This window comes from Canis lupus, chromosome 22 (assembly GCF_048164855.1).
Source record: "Canis lupus baileyi chromosome 22, mCanLup2.hap1, whole genome shotgun sequence".
NCBI classification, from domain to species: Eukaryota; Metazoa; Chordata; class Mammalia; order Carnivora; family Canidae; genus Canis; species Canis lupus.
In genome coordinates this window covers 36,085,002-36,106,273 of record NC_132859.1, presented here as the reverse complement: position 1 = coordinate 36,106,273, position 21,272 = coordinate 36,085,002, and the positions used below count along the sequence as shown (strand labels likewise).

At 39.5% G+C, this 21,272-nt stretch overlaps 1 long non-coding RNA gene across 4 annotated transcripts in view; it reads left to right on the top strand.

The window, feature by feature from the left end:
- Nucleotides 1-3,014: 3,014 nt before the first annotated feature.
- Nucleotides 3,015-21,272, top strand: part of LOC140614140 (uncharacterized) — a 51,552-nt gene continuing 33,294 nt past the window's right edge. For 2 of the 4 annotated variants that reach the window (XR_012015031.1, XR_012015032.1), the window contains exon 1: nt 3,021-3,126. This is a non-coding gene — a long non-coding RNA (uncharacterized lncRNA). Of the gene's footprint in view, nt 3,127-11,887; nt 12,014-21,272 lie in introns of those variants that run through there. The other 2 variants (XR_012015030.1, XR_012015033.1) reach the window with 2 other exon arrangements.

The window sequence follows — 21,272 nt, the reverse complement described above, 5'->3', positions numbered from 1 at the left end:
AGGGCGAAGGCCACCGCATCCCCCGGCTGAGCCCCGGGCCCGCCGAAAAGTTAAACCCAGGAGTGGGGCGGAGGGCCCTTTGTCCCCCAGCCAGACGTCCCGCCAGGCTTATCAGCAGACGGCTTCTGGCCCAGCTTGCAAACCCTTCCAGCCCCTTCCTGACCCTCCCGGGGTAAAGGTCTGCCGGGAGGGTCATTTTGCTAAACTGCGTGGCGCGGAAATGCAGCTGCTAAGAGGATTAGCTGCTGGGAGGCGAGCAATCAGCCGGGACCTCCTCCTCTTCCGCGCCCAATTAAGGCCGCCGGGAGCCTCTCCCCAGCTTCCCATTCCCCGCACCCTCCCTGCGCCCGAGTCCTTCCCCCGCCGCCCGCGACCTCGGGGGCCGGGACTCTTGCCCCGGGTCTGTGACCGTGTCTGTCCAAAGCGCTTTGCCAAAGCCGCCCGGAATTTTACGACGCTAGAAGCGAAAGCTCGAAACCTGGTTTTGTGTATTTGTTGTGGATGGCAGATTCAGCCTCGGGAGGGGGGGCTTGCAGCGCCCCCCAACCCGGACGGCGCCCCGCCCGCCCCCAAGGCACCTTGAGGTCCTGGGAGCTGCGACGGAATTTCGGAGCGGTGCTCCGCCCTCTAGAAAGCCCGAGAATGCTCCCGGCCGCCGGGATAAAGCTGACTCTGGCCCCAGTCTATTTCGAGTCCTGTATATTTTTGCACCGTACAGTAAAAAGAACCTGGTACTTGTGAAAAGTCCCTCACAGTGTTTAATAGAAACGTAAGTGGCTGAGTGGCCCCAATTAACACCTTGTGATAAGGCATTCCTAAGATGGAGTGTCAGACACCAAATTGTGAAGAGATGTATCTAATTAATCCTCCTAGGATGACACCGATAAACAAGCCTCTATTTAAATAAAGATCAAGGGCTCGGCGCCCCGCTTGTTTACATTCCCTGCCAGGGTCCCCGCGTCTGCACCCGCGCAGGGCGGCGCTCCCGGGCGCAAGAAGGAGACCCCGGCTTGGGGTCCGCTGCTCCGCCGGGGTTCGCTCCACCTCGGTTCCTGCTCCAAACAAAAGCGAATAAAGTGCAATGAGAGAGCCCAGAGGAGAACCAAGTGCAAAAAGGACCCGACTCTGAGTTGGAAATGGTGTTGCCATCTTCCACGCTGTCCTTTACATAGCCTTTTTTTTTTTTTTTTTTTTGGTTGTTAGAGTTAAAAAAAAAAAAAAAAAAGCTCCCGGGTAGCCCCTGGAAGTCTTTTCTGGTTTGGGAAGAACTCGGGGCGGAGCCTCCCTGCGCTCCCCACCCCGCCCCAAGGTCGCTCCCCTTGGTCCCAGGTTCCTCCCTCTGGGTGCCGAAGCTGCGAATCGCTGGGGCCTGGGGTGGCCGTCCTGGCAGTGGGGTGCTGAGCCGCCCACTGGGAAAGGCCGGAAGAGTAGGAAAAGAAGTAAGCGATGGGGGAAGCTGCTGACTAGCGCGCCGAACCGGGAACGGGGGCCGGGGTTTGGAGCCCGCTCGGAGTCTGCAGCAAAGCGTCTCCCAACTCCGTGATGGAAAATTTCAAGCTCGGGATCAGCTTTTGGTCCTTGCCTCCCTCTGCTCCAGACACCTTTGATTAGCTTTAAACTGGTGTAAAGGCAGACTCGCAGCCTTCCCTTTCCTCTGCAGTCTCTTCCTTCTTTCTGAACCAACAAGTCTCTCTCTCTCTCTCTCTCTCTCTCTCTCTCTCTCTCTCTCTCTCAGGTGCTGATGATGCAGATTTTTTAAAAAATTTGCAGGTGTAAAGGAAACGCACCGGAGTAAAAACATTCCCGCAGGTCCCTTGATTTTAATCGAAATTGATCCTCCAGTGGGGGACAGAAATTAAAATCACTCATTTCCCACTCGCCTGGATGCTGGCTGCATCCTTTTTTTTTCGCGTTCGCGCCGCGCTGTCCCCCACTACGTTGCGCGCCCACTGCCCAGGTTTGGCTTTCCACCTGGCGGGGATTTCGGCGTCACCGGGAGGCGCTTTTTAAAGACCATTTGCAAAACTGCAATGAGCCCGATTGAGTCCGGTTCTGTGACATCCCCACCCCTCCGTCTCCCATCCTTCAAATGCAGGCTTTCGGGTGTTCGAGCTCCGGCCCGGGTGGTCTCGACCCCGCGCAATCTGTCCACCTGCACCTTTCCTCGCCGGGACGGAGGTCACCTATCCTGCGACCCGCGGAGGCCTGGGCTCAGCGCACACACTTGGGGTCCCCGCCTTCCCGGACCGGAATGACGCCTGAAGTTACGACAGACATTTTTTTTTTTTTTTAACATGATGAGGACGCTGACCTTGAGGGCCACCGACTTTTCCCTTATTATGGCTGAAAGGAAAAATAAACCTTCTCTCCTAAAGGTCTATTTATCCCTTATTCTTTTCTCCCTCGGCCCTAGGAGCCCTTTGCTCTTCGCGGAAGAGGAGCATCGAGGTCCCCAGCGGGAGGATTTAGCTGCGCCACGTCCGGAGCAGACCCTTGGAGGTGGTCCCCCCAGGGCGCGGGCTTCCGAGGGATCCTCGTCCAACCCCCACGCGCGAGTCACTGCTTGGTTTGGGCAGCAGGGCGTGCACCCTCCACTTTAATCCCCCACCTCCAGGTCTCCTTAAAAAGCCCTAAACTTGCTTCTATAAGCTTGTGGAGGCAGCAGGACTCGCACAGCAACTTCTCTAACTCTAGGTTCGACTCTGCTTTCCGCGCGCAGTCGGAGCGCCTCGCCCTCGGCCCTCGCGTCGCGCTGCAGGGTCGGCGCCCAGGGGCGAGCGCGGTTCTCCCGGGCGGCGAGCAGCCTTCGCCATCTGGTGGCCACCGCGAGTACCTGCCCACCCGGCAGGGCTTCCCGAAGTCGCTGTTCTGGCAGGTCCTGGAGAATAATAAACAATTATTTTCTTTATCCCACTCCCACTCTTTCCCTTTAAAACTCCTTGCTGGGGGGGGGGGGGGGGAGGAGCCTACAACGTGGAATTTCTAAGACTCTAAGTTCTAGTTCTGGACTGTGGCTTCCTGGCAGCAATTGCCCTGGGCTTCCCTGAGTTGCATCCATTTCTGCAAAGTGGGGGTTTGAACAACATGGATCTCTCTCAGTAGGACCCAGGAGGAGGAAATGGGATGGTAAATGAACTGCTTTCTAAACTTGCGTAGCTCCAAGTATTAGTAGGTATTATTAATTACCGGTTTTATACATGATGTGTGCTGGTAAACTCAAATGCATTGGCAAATGATTCTTCATTAATTCAAAAAGTTACAGAAAATTTCAAACATACACCAAAGTAAAGAGCAATGGGCCCTCATTTATCTTCTTCCAGATACAGATATCTGTCTTCCAACTCATGGCTGCTCTTGTTTGCTCCTGTAATCCCCACCTTATTCACAAATCCCAGAAATCCTGACATCTAATCCATGATTATTTCCATACTTAGCCCTAAAATATAAAGATTCATATATATATATGAATTCATATATATATATATAAATTGATCACACTCACAGAATTAACAATCTTTTCTTAGTATTATGAAATATCCAAGCATGTTTCCTTTATTGTCTCAGTTTTTGTTGTTGTTCCAGTTCGTTTGTTTTTTGTAGTTGGTTTGTTTGAGTCAGGATCCAAATAAGTCCCACACGTCGATTGATGCGTCACTTCATTCTCTTAATTGAGTCGTCTTCCCCTTGTTCTCCTCTTTTATTTCTCCTTAAAATGTATTGCAGAAGTCATTCATTTTAATTTTCTAGGTTCTGGATTTTGCTAATTGCATCCCCATTGTGAAAACATGATCCTTTGGCTCTGGGTTTCCAGTAAAGTGGTAATTACACATGAAGACTTGATCTTGTTCAAGTTCTATTTTTTTAACAGAACTTTTAAAAAAAAAGATTTTACTTATTTTTTCAGGAGAGACACACACACATACACAGAGGCAGAGGGAGACACACAGGCAGAGGGAGAAGCAGGCTCCATGTAGGGAGCCCCACGTGAGACTTGATCCTGAGTCTCCAGGATCACACCCGGGGCGGAAGGCGGAGCTAAACCATTGAGCTACCCAGGCCGCCCCAAGTTCTATTGTTTGACAATATTTCATAAAGGTAATATATTCCATCAAAAGGCTCATGATGATATCTGGCTTGTCTCTCCTTGAGGCATGCCGTTGTCCATTGATGATTGTCCACTAGATCCGTTATTTCATTAAGGGTTTCACAAAGGAAATAAATTTCAGTACATCTGTTATTACCAATGACATAAACACAAGAAACTTTAATTCTATGACACTTTTTAAAGACGTATTTTCCCCATATTTTGGGATATAATTGAGATATGATATTTTTAAGTTTAAGGGGTACAATCTGATAATTTAATACACGTGTATATTGTGAAATGATTACCACAATAAGGTTAGTTAACACTTCCATCACATCGCATAATAACCACTTGTTTGTGTGTGGTGAGAACATTTAAGATCTACTCTCTTAGCAACTTTCAAGTATGTAATACAGTATTGTTAACTATGGTCACCATGCTGCCCTACGCTTGATCCTCATTTACTCATCTTATAACTGGACTCTTCATAGTCTTCCACCTTTTGACCAACATCTCTTCATTTTCCTTTTGCCCCTGCTGCCAACACCTGGCAAACATCATTTTATCTATTTATTTTCTTTTTAAAAGATCTTACTGATTTATTTGAGAAAGAGAGATTGAGAGAGAGAATGCATGGGGGGAGGGACAGAGGGAGAAGCAGACTCTCCACTGAGCAGGAAGCCCGATGTGGGGCTTGATCCTCCCCAGGATCATGACCCCAGCCGAAGGCAGATGCTTAAACGACTGAGCCACCCAGGTGCTCCTTATTCTCTATTTCTATTAGTTTGGCTTGTTTTCATTCCACATATAAGTGATATCATTCAGTGTTTGTGTTTGACTTATTTCACTTAGGAGAACATCCTCTAGGTTGATCCATGTCGACACAGAAGGAAAGATTTTCCTCCTTTTTAAATAATCCATTATATAGTATATATTATATGCCAGTTTTTATTATGCATCTATCAATGTACACTTAGGTTATTTCCATGCTTTAGCTATTATGAATGATATTGCAGTGAATGTGGGGGTGCAAGTATCTCTTCAGGATAATGATTCTCAATGACACTGTGAATGTGACAGAGTAAACCAAAAAGCCAAGGTCTCTGCCCGTTATATATCACCACAAGGAAACAGCTGTGGCCCTCTGGGGAACATAGGCCATAGAAAATTGAGTGAGAAAATAAACAAAGTACATGACTTGGCAAGATTTAGCAGATGATACACATTTATTGAAACAGTTTGCTACACACAAATTGCTAAGAAATCACATAAAACCAGCATATAACAAAGTGATAAAATATGTTTCCATTTGCTTTTGTACTCCCAGGGAAAATTATCAATTTCCTAATCCCCTTACAGGTATATTTCAGGAATTGATAAGGTAAAGCATCATATGTGGATCATAAGTGATAAAAAGGACTATTAAATAACTTGATGATTGTTCTAGGGAGGTGATGTCATCCATGACCCTTCTCAGGGTTCTCTGATCAAGCCCTGAGTAGGCTCCATTTTCAATGCAGAGTATGCTTGAGATTTTCTCTCTCCCTCTCCATCTCCCCTTCCCACCCATGCTGTCTCTCTCTCTCTCTCTTCTTTCAAATAAATAAATCTTAAAAAACAAACAAACAAACAAACAAAAAAAACAGCTAAGCCTGTCATGAGGTGATGTCTATTGCTTCCTGCACTTTGATCTATCCTCAGCTCTGGGGTAGTGAATGCACAGAATCCACAGAATATATGTCCTATATCCTACATAATCGCTGGTATTTTCTGATATTCTTAATATTAGCAGGCAGGTTTTATCTTTATCTTATAAAGTCCAAAAACATTCTTCAGCATTTTACTTCTTGCAGGATTCCACCTTTTTCCTGTAAAAAAAAAAAAAAAGAAAAGGTGATTATTGATCTAATGAATCAACTAATTAGACTGTGCTCATCACTAAATATTTAGAAGGCTGCAGATAAAGACCACATAGCGGCTGCAGAAAAGCAGAGAAACATGAATTGAGGTACTGTACAGAAATGCTTGTGCATGCTTGTATGTGGGAATGTGTATTTGTGCTCCAGAGAAGAATATCTTTAAGCTGATATTATAGAATATAAAATATGATTAGAATAGAATGATATGGTTATATCTAATATTTCCTTTAGGGACTTTTCTACTCAGAGCTGTCAAAACATTTTGTAAATAGACTAGACTGGGGCGGGGGGGAGATGATCCTACTCATATTGATGAAACGCTCTTCTGAAAGAACATAAAGAGAAGAGAGTCTCTAGGAATACAATTAAATCTTAATCTGGAGATGGGTGCCTTAATAACTCCTTCCCACTACTCTTTCCCTTTCAGCAAAAAGAATTTAGCTTGGCACTGAGGAATAAATGTTCCTGCAGAGTCTCTATTGTCAGGGCACTAATATCCACTAAGTATTCCATTAGAATTCCCATTAGTTTCTTTATATTTCCAAGTCTCCTTGTACTTAGGCAGGGCCATTAGAACCCAGAGAGAGAGAAGAGTGTGGATAAGGCCATTAAAAGCTGCAGCCTTTCTAAGAAGGACTTGACCAATCTGTAGTAAGCTAGCAAAGAGGAAACCAGACTCTCATCCTGCCTTCTCCCCTCCTCACCCTCCCCCCCGCCCCGCCCCCGCCCGGTCCCTTGCCAGTGTCCCTGATAGGCCAAACCCACTGAGAAGCCAGAGAACCAGGACATCTTTTGATGCTGTCATAGAAGTCAACCTCCTGGATACAGGGAGGAATGGAGAAAAGAGTAAAACTGGGGGCAATGAAGATGTGCAGTCCAGAGCTTACCCCAGCAACTCATCCCCAATGCCTTGATTGCTAAGAGTTAGACTTCTAAATACACTACAGTTGATTTGAGATGGTTCCAGAAGATGTTTCAATAATAGCTGGAAATCTGGATTCTTACATGAAAACTCCATTATATTTCAGGATTGACAACTTATTTGAAAATTCTAATGGTGTGGAGTCTGCTTCAGACTCTCTCTCTCTCTCTCTCTCTGTCTCTGCCCCTCTACTTATACTCATGCATATGCTGTCTCTCTCCCTCAAAATAAATAAAGTCTTTTAAAAAGTAGAACTACCATATGATTTAGCAATCCCATTTGGGGGAGTAATCTGAAAATAAGATATCAAAGTGATATCTACGCCTTCATGTTCATTGCAGCATTATTCGCAATAGACAAGATATGGAAACAACCTAAGTGTCCATTAACAGAAAAATGAATAAAGAAGATATCACACACATGCCCACACACACAATGGAATATTATTCTGCTGTGAGAAAGAAGGAAATCCTGCCATTTGTGACATGGATAGACCTGGAAGATATGTTAAATGAAATAAGCCAAACAGAGAAAGATAAATACTGTATGATATCACTTAAATGTGGAATCCAAAAAAGAAGAAAGAAAGGGAGGAAGGGAGGGATGGATGGAGGGAGGGAGGGAGGGAAGGAAGGAAGGAAGGAAGGAAGGAAGGAAGGAAGGAAGAAAGGAAAGAAGGAAGGAAGAAAGAAAAGAAAAGAGAAAGGAAAAGAAAAGAAAAGAAAAGAAAAGAAAAAAGAAAAGAACAGTCAATCTCAGAATCAGAGAGTAAGAAAGTGGTTGCCAGAGGCTGACAAGTAGGGGAACTAGAAAGAAGTTTTTTTTTTTTTTTTTTAGAAAGAAGTTTATGAAAAGATACTAACTTTCAGTTGTAAGATAAATAATAATTGATGCTCAGAACTGAGCATCAAATGTAAAACATGGTGACTATAATTGATAACACTATATTGTGTGATTTAAATTTGCTAAGAGAGTAGAATTTAAATGTTCTCACACATGTAAATAAATATGTGAGATGAAGGCTATGTTAACTAACTCAATGAGGGAGTTCTTTCACAACATACATGCACATCAAATCACCACAATGTATACTTTAATATCTTACAATTTTATATGTCAGTTATACCTCAATAAAACTGAAATTTTTAAAAATACAAAAAAAAAAAAAGGAATAGAGCTTCAGTGAGCTGTGGAAAATTTCAAATAACCTCATTTACATGCAATTGGAGTCCACAAAAGAGAATGGCATGGAAAAAATAAAGAAATAATGCTCAAAACTTTCAAATGCAATGAAAATTATAAATTCACCAATCCAAATAGCTCAATAAAGCCAATCACAAGAAACATGAAAACAACAAAAAGGCTCATGTTAATCAAATTGCTTAAAACTGGTGATAAGAAAAATGCAAAAGCAGATGGGGGGTGGTGGTGGAGGGGGACACATTACGTACAAAGGAACAAAGATTAGAATGATAGCAGAAAATAAGTATAGTAGATGACAGTGAAACGTCTTTAGAGTACAGAAAGAATAAAGCCATCAATTTAGAATTCTATATGCAATGAAAATATCTTTCAAAAACAAAGATGAAAACAAAAACAAAAACAAAGATGACATGAAAACTTTTTCAGACACTTGGCAGCTGAGAGAATTCATCACCAGCAGACCTACACTTTAAGAAATGTTTAAAAGAAATGCTTCAGGTAGAAGGAAATGATATCAAATGGAAATCTGGGATCTACATAAAGGAATTAAGAGCCTTGGGAATGGTAACTACCTCGCTAAATATAAAAGACTGTTTTCTTATTTTCAAAGTCTCTTTAGAAGAAAATCAACTGTTTAGGGCAGCCTGGGTGGCTCAGTGGTTTCGGCCCAGGGCATGTTCCTGGAGACCTAGGATCAAGTCCCACATTGGGCTCCCTGCATGGAGCCTGCTTCTCCTTCTGCCTATGTCTCTCATGAATAAATAAATAAAATCTTAAAACAAAAAGCCAACTGTTCAAAATGAAAATAAGATATTGCTGTATTTATAACATACATAGAAGTAAAATATATGATTATAGCACAATGGCTAGGAGGAGAGAAATGGAAGTTTATTATCATGAGTTTTTATTCTGTACAAGTGATATAGTATGACTTGAAGGTAAACTGTGATAAGTTAAAGATGTTTGCTAAAAATCCTAAAGTAACCATTAAAATAACACAAAAAGAATGACAACGAATAAGCCAAAAAGGAGATAAAATGGAATCATAAAAAATATTTCATTAACCCAAAGAAGGAACTAAAAGAAGAAAAGGGAAACAAAGAATAGAAATGGACAAATAGAAAACAAATAACAATGTGGTAGATTTAAATCCAAAATATCAGTAATCACATTAAATGTAAATGGTTTAACCCCTCCAACTAAAATTCAGATATTGTCATATTAAAAAGTAGGACATAACTATATGTTTCCTGTAAGATACTCACTTTAAATATAAAGACATATATAGGTTAAAATTTAAAAGATTAAAAAGATGCATGTGCTAACACTAATCAAAAGAAATCTAGAGTGGCTATATTAATATCAAAGTAGACTTTAGAGTAAATAATAAAGCAGGTTATTTCATAATGAAAATGAAATAAATTTATCAATAGGTCATAATAATCCTGTTTATGAGCCTAATAACAAAGATTTATCCCAGGTTTATGTGACATTAAAAATATCAGTGACTCCTCCCCCCACCGAAATCAATGAAATTCACCATGTTTATAGACTAAGAATGAAAAACTATGCTTGTCTCCATAGATGGTCTCCATAGATGCAGAAAAAGCATTTGATAAAATCCAACATTCATTCCCAGCAAAACCTCTCAAATATCTTGTAGCAGAACTGAATTTCCTCAACCTTGTTATAGGACATCCATGAGAAACCTAGAACTAATATCATACTTACTAGCAAAAAGTAAAATGCATTCTTCTCTAGATCGGGAACAAGGCAAGGATGTTTCCTTGTACTGTTTCTACTTAATATAATACTGGAGGTTTTAACAAGTTTTAAGAAGGAGGAAAAATCAATAAAAGTCTCCCAGATTAGAAAGGTTGAAGTAAAACTGCCTTTAAAGATAACATGATCATAGACAAAATTCTATAAAGAAGTCATTAAGACTAGTACATTTTTTTTAGTGGAAGTTGTAGGATAAATGATCAATACATGCAAGTTTATTGTATTTTTTACATACTGGCAATGAACAATCAGAAATTGAATTAAGAATACTACTTAAAAATGGTATCAAAAATTCTTAGGTATAGAACTGACAAAATATGTGACCTATACTCTAAAAACTATAAAACATTGATGAGAAAACTTAAAGAAGACCTAAATAAACAGGGAGCTATATTATGTTCACAGATCAAAAGGCTTAATATTGCTAAAAAGTTAATTCTTCCCAAATTGATACATAAATTCAGGGGGCTTTATTTTCTAGAAATTGACAAGCTGATTCCTAAAATTCCTTTGGAAATCGAAAAGACTTAGAATAGCCTAAAAACTTTGAAAAAGAAGGATTCTGTCTTTAAGATTTATTTTTTTTTTGTTTTTTTTTTTAATTTTTTATTTATGATAGTCACACACAGATTGAGAGAGAGAGAGAGAGGCAGAGACACAGGCAGAGAAAGAAGCAGGCTCCATGCACCGGGAGCCCGATGTGGGATTCAATCCCGAGTCTCCAGGATCGCGCCCTGAGCCAAAGGCAGGCGCCAAACCGCTGCGCCACCCAGGGATCCCTGTCTTTAAGATTTATTTTAAAACTGCACAAACCAAGACAGTATGTATATATAGTTGACAGAAAGCCAGACAAATAGACCAGTGGAATGCAGTCGGGTATCTAGATATAGACCCTTACAACTGATACCTGACTTTTAACAACACTGTAAAACAATTCAGTAGAGGAAGGGTAGTCTTCTTAATAAAAAGTGCTAGGATACTTGGATAATCATATGTAATCTATGCTTCACACTGTATTCAAATCTGTTCATAATAATAGACATAATAATAATAGATAATAGACATAACTGTAAAATCTAGTATTTTAGCATTTATAATAATAATAATAATAGATAATAGACATAACTGTAAAATCTAGTATTTTAGCATTTATAGAAGAAAATAGGAGAAAAGCTTTGTGATCTTGGTCAAGCAAAGACTTTTTTTTCTTTTTTTTTCTTTTTTTTAATTGGAGTTCAATTTGCCAACATATAGCATAACACCCAGTGCTCATCCCACCAAGTGCCCCCCCTCAGTACCCATCACCCAGTCACCCCAACCCCCCGCCCACTTCCCCTTCCACTACCCCTTCTTCGTTTCCTAGAGTTAGGTGTCTCTCATGTTTTGTCACCCTCACTGATGTTTTCACTCATTTTCTCTCCTTTCCCTTTATTCCCTTTCACTAATTTTTATATTCTCCAAATGAATGAGGCCATATAATGTTTGTCCTTTTCTGATTGACTTATTTCACTCAGCATAATACCCTCCAGGTCCCTCCACGTCGAAGCAAATAGTGGGTATTTGTCGTTTCTAATGGCTGAGTAATATTCCATTGTATACATAGACCACATCTTCTTTATCCAGTCATCTTTCGATGGACACCGAGGCTCCTTTCACAGTTTGGCTATTGTGGACATAAGCAAAGACTTCTAAGCAATCTCTGACATCAAATGTACTATTCCTAGAAGAAAATTCTGCTATATTGGATTTTATCAAAAGTAAGTAAGAACTTACTTTTGAAAGTAAAGTTCTTACTTTACTTTGAAAGACATTGTTAAGAGAATAAGGACAAGTCATGGAATGGGGGAGATATTAATCTCTAAACGTTTTACACCTTTTTCCTTACTCAGGAAAAAAATTGGGTTGTGATTTTTATTTATATTAATTTGTTTTTTTAATGATTTATTTATTTATGTATTCATGATAGACACACACAGAGAGAGAGAGAGAGAGAGAGAGAGAGAGAGGCAGAGACACAGGCAGAGGGAGAAGCAGGCTCCATGCAGGGAGCCCGAAGTGGGACTTGATCCTGAGACTCCAGAACCGCGCCCTAGGCCAAAGGTAGGCGCCAAACCGCTGAGCCACCTAGGGATCCCCTATTTATATTAATTTGGATCAAACTTACATTTTTGAGATATTAAGCATTTCTAGCCAAGATGATATGTCTACTTACCGAAGTCTTATTTTATACCTTTTAAAATTATGTTATGCTTTTCTTTTATAGATCCTAATTTGTTGTTGAAAATTTGTTCCTCTGTATTATATGAGTTAATCATGAATGAGGATGTTTTTAATTTTTAATTTTAAAATTTATTAGCAATATTTAAAAAGCTCTTGATTTCTCCTTATATAACTTGTTTTCAGATCTTTTACCCAATTCTCTAGTTTACACCAGAATTCTAATAAAGTTTCTTAGGGTTTCTATATAGTCATCATGCTATCAACAAATAAGATCTTGTATCTTTATTTTTACTATATGTAATACTTCTTTTGTTTTCTGTTCTTACTACTTTAGGTAGGATCTCTAAAACGATGTCTCCATCAACCATAGGGATAATTTATTGAAAGGGAGTTGACAAAGGCTGAAGAATCATACTTGACACTAGGGCATTACTTGATATTCTCTTCTTTTTATACATAGTCTTTTCAAGGTTCAAAGTCATGGAAGGCAATTCCAACTCTCTGAACTTGGGTCTCTTACCTATACTTGGCAGTATTCGGGCAATGAAAGGATATATAGGTCTATATCCAATTGAGAGGCCAAGTAATCCAAATACAATGCACTAATAAAGAGAATAACATCTGAGAAAGATCAGATACTATTACAAAGAGAGAGTGGATTCCAGGCCTCAAAAAGTGAAAAATTTCTCCTTAAATTTGTTGGAATAGCTTAGGTGTGAAATCAGTTCTCCTGATCCTATTAGTCCTAAAGCTCTCTTGCCTTCATTAAAAATATTTCATGACATCCGCTGTATTAGTCTGATCATGCTATCATAATGAAATACCACAGACTGTGGCTTAAACCACAGAATTTTATTTCTGGTAGTTCTAGAGGCTAGAAGTCCAAGGTCAAGGTGTTAGCAGGGTGAGTTTCAATCTGAGGTTTCTTCTCTGGACTTGTAGGTGGCCATCACCTCACTGTCTGCTCACACGGCTTTTTGTTAGTGCCTGTGTGTGGGGAGAGAGAGCAGACTGGGATCTGTGGTGTCTCTTCTTGTAGGGGCACTAATCCCTTCATGATAGCCTCTACGTCATGACTTCCTGTCACCCTAATCACTTCCCAAAAGCCTCATTTCCATCACATTGGGGGTTAAGTCTTAAACATATGAATTTAGGAGGAGGGACACATTCAACCCATAGCACTCCCTTTATTATCCTGAAGTGAAATTAATAAATAGTATAATTGCTTATATTCTTAATTTTATGAAGTGATTATTATCACCTAAAGTATAAAGGACACATTTAAAAGTAATTCATAATAAAATAATATGAATATTGATAAAAGTGTTTAGGTACAAATCTACTAGAAAATAGGGGTAGTTAAATATTTAACTACATGTAGAAATTCCATGACTATATATACAAAAAGGTAGATTTTGTGGGTGGGCAGGTGATTCAAATGTCACAAGGCCGAAATGAAAAACAAACCTTAATAACATTTTGGTCCAAAGTATAATCTTCTGTTAATTTAAATGATAATTGCATTTCTAAACATTCAGTTATTATTAAAACCATGCTATTGGGGGGATTGTGTTTTTATATACCTGTGCTTTATTTGCATTTGTGAATTTAGTATTTTCTTTTTTAAGTTTTTATTTAAATTCCAGTTAGTTAACATACAGGATAATATTAATTTCAAGTGTACAACATAGTGATTCAACACTTCTATACAACACCTGGTGCTCATCACAAGTGCACTCCTGAATCCCCATCATCTATTTAACACATCTCCCCAACCCCTCCCCTCTCACAACCACCAGGTTGTCCTCTATAATTTTTGGATTGTATTTATTTATTCATGAGAGACAGAGACGTAGGCAGAGGGAGAAGCAGGCTCCTCACAGGGAGCCTGATGCGGGACTTGATCCCCAGACCCAGGATCACGCCCAGAGCTGAAGGCAGATGCTCAACCACTGAGCCACCCAGGCATCCCTCTCTATAATTTAAATAAAATATTTATTTAAATTCAATTTGCCAACATATAGTATAACACCCAGTGATCACCTCATCAAGTGCCCTACTTAGTGCCCATCCATCGCCCATTATCCCATCCCCCCACTCTCCTCCCCTTCTGCAACTCTTTGTCTGTTTCCCAGAGTTAGGAGTCTCTAGTGGTGTGTCTTCCTCTCTAATTTTTCTCCACTCAGTTTCCCTCCTTTCCCTGTGTTCTCTATAATTGAGAGCCTGTTTCTTGATATGACTCTCTTTCACACTCTCTCTTTTCCCCTTTGCTCATTTGTTTTGTTTCTTAAATTCTACATAGGAATGAAATTTATATGGTAATTGTCTTTATATATATATATACATATATATATAAAGACATATATATAAAAATATAAATATATAAAATTTATATATTTTATATATATATAATATATATATAACACATTGTCTTCATTCATTTATCAGTCAGTGGACACTTGGGCTGTTCCCATAATTTGACTTTTGTAGATAATGTTTCTATAAACATTGAGGTGCATGTGGTCCCTTTGAATCTGTAATTTTGTATTTTATTTATTTATTTATTTATTTATTTATTTATTTATTTATTTATGATAGACATAGAGAGAGAAAGAGGCAGAGACACAGGCAGAGGGAGAGACAGGCTTCATGCCGGGAGCCCGACGTGGGACTCGATCCCGGGGCTCCAGGATCACGCCCTGGGCCGAAGACAGGCGCCAAACCGCTGAGCCACCCAGGGATCCCCTGTAATTTTGTATTCTTTGGGTAACTACCTGATAGTACAATTGCTGGATCATAGGTTAGTTGTATTTTTAACTTTTTGAGGAAGCTCCATACTGTTTTCCACAGTGTGTGTGTGTGTGTGTATGCAAAATGCAAAATACCAGTTTCCATTCCCATCAATGGTGCAAGAGAGTTTCCCTTTCTCCACATCCTTGCCAACACCTGTTGTTTCTTGTGTTGTTGATTTTAGCCATTCTGACAAGTGTGAGGTGATTTCTCATTGTAAGCTTTTAAAATTTATTTTTATTTATTTATTTATTTATTTTTTTGGTTTTTAAAATTTAAATCCGATTTAGTTAACATATAGCGGGTTATCAGTTTCAAAGGTAGAGTTTAGTGATTTACCAGTTGCATATAACACCCAGGGCTCATTATATCAAGTGCCCTCCTTAATGCCCATCATCCAGTTTATCCTATTGTAGTTTTGATTTGTATTTCCTTGCTGATCAGTGGTGTTGAGCATCTTTCCATGTATCTACTGGCCATCTATATGTCTTCTTTGGAAAAATGTCTATTCGTGTCTTCTGCCCATTTTTAAATTGGATTATTCATTTTGGGGTGTTGAGTTTTATAAGTTTTTTATGTTTTTTGGATACCAACCCATTATGAGATACGTTATTTGCAAACATCTTCTCCCATTCTGTACATTGCCTTTTAGTTTTGTTATTTCCTTTGCTGTGCAGAAGCTTTTTATTTTGGTGAGGTCCCAATAGTTTATTTTTGCTTTCATGTCCTTGCCTCAGGAGACATATCTAGAAAGAAATTGCTAACACCAATGTCAAAGAGGTTACTGCCTATGTTCTCCTCTAGGATTTTTATGACTTCAGGTCTTACTCTTAGGTCTTACATCCATTTTGAATTTATTTTTGTATGTGGTATAAGAAAGTGGCTCAGCTTCATTCTTTTGCATGTTGCTGTCCAGTTTTCCCAACACCATTTGTTGAAGAGACGGTCTTTTTCCCATTGGATATTCTTTCCTGCTTTGTGGAAGATTGAGCATATAGTGTGGGTTCATTTTTGGGTTTCTTATTCTATTTTTGTACCAGTACCATATTGCTTTAATCACTACAGCTTTGTAATATAACTTGAAGTCTGAAATTGTGATGCCTTCAGCTTTGTTTTTCAAAGTTGCTCTGGCTATTTGTGGTCTTTTGTGGTTCCATACAAATTTTAGAATTGTTTGTTCTAGCTCTGTGAAAAATGCTGGTGGTATTTTTTTTTTTTTTTTTGCTGGTGGTATTTTGGTAGAGATTGCATTAAATGTGTAGATTGCCTTAAGTAGTATAGACATTTTAACAATATTCGTTCTTCCAGTCCATAAGCATAGAATGTCTTTCCATTTTTTGTGTCATCCTCAATTTCTTTCATCAGTGTCATATAGTTTTCAGAGTACAAGTCTTTGATCTCTTTGGTTAGGCTTATTCCTACATATCTTATTGTTTTTGGTACAATTTTAACTGGGATTAATTCCTAAATTTCTTTCCGCTGTTTCATTATTGGTACATAGAAATGCAACGAATTTCTGTACATTGATTTTGTATCCTGCAACTTTACTGAATTCATTTATCAATCCTAGCAGTATTTTGGTGAAGCCTTTTGGGTTTTCTATATAGAATATCATATCATCAACAAATGGTGAAAGTTTTACTTCTTCTTTGCTGATTTGGATGCCTTTTATTTCTTTTGTTGCTTGACTGCTGTGGCTAGGACTTCCAGTACTATATTAAATAACAGTAGTAAGAGTGGACATCTGTGTCTTGTTCCTGAACATAGAGGAAAAGCTCTCAGTTTTTTTTCATTGAGGATGATGTTAGATGTAGGTTTTTCACATATGGCTTTTATTATGTTGTGGTATGTTCCCTCTAACCCTATTTTGTTGAGGGTTTTTATCATGAATACATGTTGTACTTTGTCAAATGCTTTTTCTGCATCTATTGAAATGATTGTATGGTTCTTATCCTTCCTTTATAAATATGGTGTATCATGTTGATTGATTTGAACCATGCTTGCAAGCCAGGAATAAATCCTGCTTGATTTTGGTGAATGATTTTTTTTAATGTATTGTTGGATTAGGTTTGCTGGTATTTTATAGAGAATTTTTGCATCTGTGTTCATCAGGGATATTGCCAATAAATTCTCATTTTTTAGTGGAGTCTTTACCTGGTTTTGGTATTAGGGTAATGCTATTTTTGTGCATATATGTAAAACAGAATTAGGGTCTGGGCTTAGTTTATTATTATTATAAGAGTGCTTTCCTGCAGGTAATATGATATGGTAAAGTAGGTGCTGGCCAATCAGATGGACACCATCTTTAGAGCTGGTGGCCCACCACTGTGCTAGCTATTAACCCTTTGATTGATGTATTATATGTGTGTGTTGGAGGATTTCTAAGGAATCCCTAGGGAAGAGGCTGTGGCAGTTGGAGGCATCTGGGAGGCACTGGCTATTTCCAGCCAACATATTTGTATATTATTCTTTTAAAAACTTGCTTCAAAATGTCTACCTGTCTTTGGGTTAATTCTAGTGATGTTTTGCTAAAAATCATTCATTTCTTTCAGTATTCTCCTATGGCCATTTTATATTTAGATATACCAGTGTTTATAGCTTTTTAATAGCTTAATAGCTATCTAATGTTATGTATATACATATATTTATTAATTTATTTATTTTATTTGAATTCAGTTTGCCAACATATAGTATAACACCCTAATGTTGTCTATTTTTATTTGTTCTCTGTTTTCCCATGGTTTTCAGAGTTTTACATACTTTTCTTTTTTTAATCAGTGTTTTGTTTTTCCCTATTTAAGTCCTAATTTTATTTTTTTAATTCTCCTGATCAAGGGTTTATACTATTCATAGTTTCTTATGCCTATTAGTTCATTTATTTTCACTTTTTAATTTTTATTGATAAAAACATTTAAGACTACATATTTTCTTATAAGTATCTGATTGTCTCAAATATTTTTAAGCTTTTATTCTAGACAGCTAAATTCCTACATTTCAATTTATTGATGTTTGTCAAGATTTTTTTGGTTTTTATTTTGTTTGTTTGTTTTTTTTAAATTATTTATTTGAGAGAGAAAGAGAGCATAAGCAGGGAAACAGACTCCCCACTGAGCAGGGAGCCTGATGCAAGACTCTATCCCAGGACTCTGTGGTCATGACCTGAGCTGAAGGCAGATGCTTAACCGCCTAAGCCACTCAGGCACCCTTCAAGTTTCTTTTTTTTAAAATCAACTTTACTGAAGTTAAACTTATGTAAGTAAAATTTTAAATATGCATTTGAATGAGTCTTTAAACATAAAGCATTCTTCTGACCTTGGAAAATGTATTTTCATCTTTTACCAGTCAAAACCCAATGCCCCTGCCCTGCCCCAAGGCATCCACTAATTTGTGTTCCATCCTTTTATCTTTCCACAATTTTATATAAATGAATTATATGGCATGTGCTCTTTTGCATCTAGCCGCTGTTTAATATTAATATCAAACAGGGAAATACATAGTTCTAAGCCTACTATGTTGTAAGTGTTTAATAAAGCTTTGCTATTTTTACTGTTATTCCCTGGCTGGATTATAAACAGTCTTGTACCTCTCTAATTCTGTGCTGTGCATTCCTAGGTGATCAACATACCCTTTTAATTTGACTGTGGAATATGGTGAACTTTAAACAAGTATTTGCAAATATTGTGTTAGATCTCATTGTAACCACTTTGCAGACATTGATTCACTTATTGCTCAGAATGGCCCTATGAGGAAAGTATGTTATCCTCTGGTAATAGGAGGAACTGAAACACAGAGAGCCAGAAAACATGCCCAGATCATATATCTAGCAAATGGCAGAGCTAAATTTCGATCCAGGCAGTCAGGTTGCTGAATCTAGGTGCTTAAACACTATGCCATGGGGTGAATCCATGAAGTGGAATCTTAGTACAAATAATATTTATTCCAGAATGTCCTGCATTCTCATGACATGGGTAGTATCATCCCAATTTGACAGATTATAGTTGAGTGATCTGAAAGTCACATGAGGGACACCTGGGTAGCTCAGCGGTTGAGCACCTGCCTTAGGCCCAGGGTGTGATCCTGGAGTCTCAGGATCGAGTCCCACATCAGGCTCCCTGCATGGAGCCTGCTTCTCCTTCTGCCTGTGTCTCTGTCTCTGTCTATGTCTCTCTCTGTGTCTCTCATGAATAAATAAATAAATAAAATCTTTAAAAAAAAATGAAAGTCACATGACTCTAGTGCCCCTCAAAGCTGACTCCAAACCCAGTGGCTTTCCACTTCTTGATGTCATATTTCTATTCTCCCACATGCCATTACATTTATAGAGTCACAAGTCAACTTTTGGTAGACATGATCTGCATATTCAATCTGAACAGTATTGGCAAAATCCCAATCTAATGGTCAGTTTTGGGAACTGCAACAAAATCTCAAGCATCCCTCTTCTCTGGGAGCTCCTTTTCCCCACGCTTTATATTCTCCTCATTGCCCACTAGAGGGCAGATTTGTGTCACCACTTTCTTTTCTGAGAACAAAAAAAACGATGCCCAGTCCAGCAGGGAGACCCACAAGCTGAGAGCAAACATTGCCCTGAAAGTTAAAATGTGGGTGATCTTACCTCCTTTGTAGGTAAATGATGAGATGGAAGATCAGAAAAAAATCTTAGGAACATTTTAGAGCATCTCATGCCCTGTGATCACTTTCTTACCTCTGCAGAAAGCAAGGGAAATAAGCCGGGGATACCTGTTCTTATTTCTCACTCTTTGTGAAATCTCCAGCTACTAGAGTAAGGACCAGGAGACATGGGAGTCAGGAGCCAGTAACAAAAGGCTTGGGAACAGGGTGAGTTCTTCTATTGGCTTGGAGCTCTCAAGCCTGGTGCTGAGAATAATGAAACAATGTGCTGCTATAATTGTGCACCTGTACTCAATAGCTTACAGATGCAATCTGCTCCCAGCAAAGTTCCAGTGGAGAGCTGTGGGACAGTCGTCCATGGCCTAGCTTGCTGAGCGTGCTCTCAGGCAGCTGGTATTCCCTGACGAGCCCCAACAGGATAAGGCAAGTGCCCATGTCTGTGTCATTGTCAGTCTGGCCAGCCCTGATTCCTATTATAAGCTGCTTGGGTTTGGTGGGGGGTGGGGGAGAGGAGAGGGATGATCCGGCTATATGAGCTGCCTTGCTGAAGGTGCTGGAGGCCTAGAGCTTCTATTTCCCATAGCCTTTTCTAAATGACTTGTAACAGAACCTGATCACAAGGTCTCCAAGCACATTCGGGGTGAATGCAAGGGCATCATTCTCTTCTCCAGAACTGGAAGTAGAAACAGTTTAAAGCAAACAAAATTAAGAGCAAAACCAAAACCACAATTTTGGGGATTTAATGTCTATATATCTAAGTAGAAAGAATGGGTCTCTCTTGTTTGGCTCTATTCCCAAGCAAGGGTGCTACTTGTAGCCTATTTCGGGTGGCGGACCTGAGGCTCACCTCTGTCATTTGAATGTACATGACATTCTTTTGGTTCTGTTTGTTCCAAGCACCCTGCTTCTCAGAGCTCAGTTTTTTATGTCTGATGGCCTGCTCCATGCCCTCATCTGTTTTAATACAAAAGCTGTTGGTGAAAATGACAGGCTACTCAGAACAAGTTCCATGCAAAGGAGGATCAGGGAGCCAAGGTGGATACGTCCTGGGAGCTGGGAATTTAGGCTGCTCTGTGAAAGTAACGTAAGGATATTGTGTAAGCGTTGGGTACTGGAGGTCCTTAGGAACCAAGACTTTTATAATTTTATGGTGTGTCCTCCCTAAGGTTTTCCACCAAGCAAAGAGAAAAGCTGTTTCTCTGGGTACCATTTATTTCACAAAGTAAATAATCACAGTAAATGCTATGGAGAGGGTAAAAGTATGGAGTAGGAGGATCCTGAGCTCTAGGACTGTTTCCATCTTAGAACAGCTACTTACTCTCTCTAAGCCTCAGTCTCTCCATCTGTAAAATCAGAATTTTGAAGTGATCTAATTAATAGTTGGGGAAAAGGCTGAGTAAAGGGACATTTGGAAAGTGCTTAGTGAGGTGCTTGGAATGGTATGCCTGCTCAGGAGAGGACGGCTATCCCATTACTGAGTGAAATTCTACAAAGGGGAGTCCCTTTGTTAATCTCTGATCGAAGTAGCTACTGAAACACTCCCCTCTCGGTGACTTCTACACTGTGAATGTTCCCACTTGTTAACTGTTTTCTTTAAAACGTCTTTATTTTAGGGGCACCTGGGTGGCTCAGCTGGTTGAGCATCTGGCTCTTGATTTCGGCTCAGGTCATGATCTCGTGTTCATGGGATAGAGCCCCGCATTGGGCTCCCACACTAACT